Source organism: Mytilus trossulus, unplaced genomic scaffold (genome assembly GCF_036588685.1).
Source record: "Mytilus trossulus isolate FHL-02 unplaced genomic scaffold, PNRI_Mtr1.1.1.hap1 h1tg000406l__unscaffolded, whole genome shotgun sequence".
NCBI classification, from domain to species: domain Eukaryota; kingdom Metazoa; phylum Mollusca; class Bivalvia; order Mytilida; family Mytilidae; genus Mytilus; species Mytilus trossulus.
In genome coordinates, this window is record NW_026963350.1 from 638359 (window position 1) to 641514 (window position 3156).

The following is a 3156-nucleotide window of genomic DNA, read 5'->3' on the forward strand; positions in this document are numbered from 1 at the left end:
TTTCACGTTGAGTTTGGGTATACAAAGAAACTGTGTTTAATCGAAGACTCACAGCGCCTATTTATTAACAAATTATCAAGAGTAAACCAAATAGAATGATTAAAAAGTACATGGGAATCAGTCAATTGCAAATATATAGTTTAAAAACTATACATAATGCACAAACGAACACTCACACACACACACACTAGTACCGATAATCAGTTCAGCAGGTTAAATAGGTAACGTAGATAGTAAAATGCCGTCACAAAATAGACTTTGTCATTGTAATGCAAACGTTATAAGTCATGATAGGATCTGGATAAAAAAAAACATTTGAATGTTTTTAATTTTACCGAAAAAGAAATGTTTCCTTCAATTTGATGTTGCTTGTTCGTACAGGAGTAGAAATTATAAATTAAAGTTTAAAAAATGCATATGGGTTCCCGTCTTGAAATGGTTACCATGATCTGTATTGAGATTCGATAGAGTGGCAAAAGACATCTGCACAAAAGTAAGTGATTAAGACTGTGTAACTTCTTGATTAAGTACAATCCAGGTGTTTCATCATTTTATAAATTTGAGAAATTTGGGTAAAAAAAATGTCATAACCTTCTCATGAAATCTTGTTACGTATACACATTTTGTAGATTACTTAGCGAGGGGGTATGAGTCAATTGAAGTCTAATTTATGAATGAACTTGACAAACGTGAAATTATTTGCGTAACTCAAGCTGTTATAAGTGCTTTTAACTTCATTTCGATTATGCATGTAGGTCGTGTATCAGTTAAATAAATTGTTGAACTTTAAACTCAGTCACGATTTATAAATCATATGATACTGATATGACATTCAATTTGCTTGTTCTCACTAACTATATATGATACGATATAAAATTTCTTAATCATATGATACAATTTGATGTTTCTGGTATTTTTGTATTACTTTTGATGTCTTCCGGTCTATCCACATACACACCCAATTAGTCTCTCTTACGTTCTTGTACCTCCCCAAGGGTGTCATTCGGTTTATCTGCGTGTGCATTGAGTAAAATAGGAGAAAAGTCCGTTGATCGAGTCGGCTACGGTCTGTGAAGAGTAAGGTTTACGGGTTGTTATTGTAGTGTATGTTCCAAAATCTAAAGTTAGGTGGAAAAATGAAAATTGACAAAATGATATTCTTGGAGAAAAGGAGGGGGGCAATATTACTAAATTTTAGATAAATTTAAAGATATTTTGACGGACAAGGACTATGTTGGTATTGCAGAGTTTTCAAAGGAGGACACAGGAAAGGGACCTGGAAGGGGCTTAGGGTTGACAAAGCAAGAGTTGCACATTAACCCCTCGCTGTTTATTGCAGCCATTCATTTAATAATAAGGACTGTTAAATTGTTGGTTTATGTTAAATTATTTGAAATACAACGAAACTTTCTTGACAACCATTACATTGATTGTCGTTTATTGCTGTGTGATATATAATGTTTTCGTTCGTGTTTTGGTACATTAGTTAGGCCGCTGGTTTTCTCATTGGATTGTTTTACATATGTGATTTCGGGGCCATGCATAACTGACTAGATACATCTTGTAAAACGAGTAACGTCCTTTAAGTGTACACGTGTAAACATTCAGGGAGTTATGTTTCAGTCAGTATGTGCAGGTAGGTGGGAATTCTTTTTTCTCGTGTTTTCAATAATTTCTGTGTTAAATCTATCTATCAGTCAACATACGATATCTAAACATATTGAAAATTTCAAATTTCTTACTTGTATATATTTTTAAAGGTTCAATCTTGATGTACATTATACTTTTAAGTTATTCTTTTATCAAAACTTTGAAAGAAATTACCAAATTTTGAAAATGTTTTTAAATGACATATAATAATCTATAAATAAAAGAGATATTTTTTAAATGTTAACGTTTTAATGCAATTTTGATTTTATCAACATCATCACAGTTTCTCAATATATTCATGCTATATACGGATAACCATATGCTGCATCTAAGGAGCTACAACGTCACGCTGGATAAGAGAATGGGAATTGTCAGTAATTGCTATCACACCATCTTCAGCTTGAAATTCATCTAATAGTAAAATTTCGATAGCACTTTCTTGTACATCCACTTTTAATTTGAAAAATCTGACTCGTGAAAATCTGGAGGTTTTCTTAAATAACAATTTAAAGGAAGAGTTCCTGCATGATTTTTGGTGCTCGTGTTTCTTACCGTTAACTAGCGAACACACTGTCCATGTTCTACTTTCCATTCTCTCATTGCATTTATTTTTGTGTCTGAGAGTTTTACTTCTTTGTGCTGAAACATTTCCTCCAGAGAATGAAAATTTAAGCAATAACTTGAAAACATTTCATAATGGGAATACTCACTAGTATAATACAAGAAACAAATCTGTTTGATTCTTTTAAATAGTTCTCGTACACAATTTGGAAATCTGCGAGCGAATTTTAGCATTAGTGGTATGTTGTCGATTGCTCTCATCTCAGAGAAAAAATTTCAACAATGGTTGTGAATGTAATTTCTTAACGAGAATTTTGCCTTGAATAAAGGTTCTGTTTCATTCACAACATTCCTAAGACTTTTAAAGCAATGATAATTAACTGTGGAAACTTGTAGATAAAAGAAACTGCATATCGGAATTTTTTAGAGTTAAAATTTCAATACCAATAGACTTCTTACAAATTTTAGTAATTGATAATGAAATTAATAAAAAAAAAAAAGAAGCAAATATAGAATTGAAATTTTCTAATGAAATGGTTATATTAGACAGAAATGGGAACACAATCAAACCAAAAGAATCAACTATAACATATTCGAGACATGATTATTAAGAATATATATCCAAAATGTCAACTTAAATGGCAAGAATTTTATGGCCACGAATTTAATTGGAAAATAATATGGAGCAATTTAAAAAAAAAGTTAATATCACCAATAAAATGAAAGAATTTCAATGGAAACGCATTCACAATATCATATATACGGAAAATAGACTTACAAATGCAATTGCCAATCTGCTAATAATACTGAAAATCTACAACATTTATTTTTCGATTGCAATACAACAAAATTAATCATTAGTAAAATCAAAGATATTTTTACTTTATGGAACATTCAATAAGATGATGGAAATTTAAAACAGTTTATGCTTGTGGCAGATAGCTG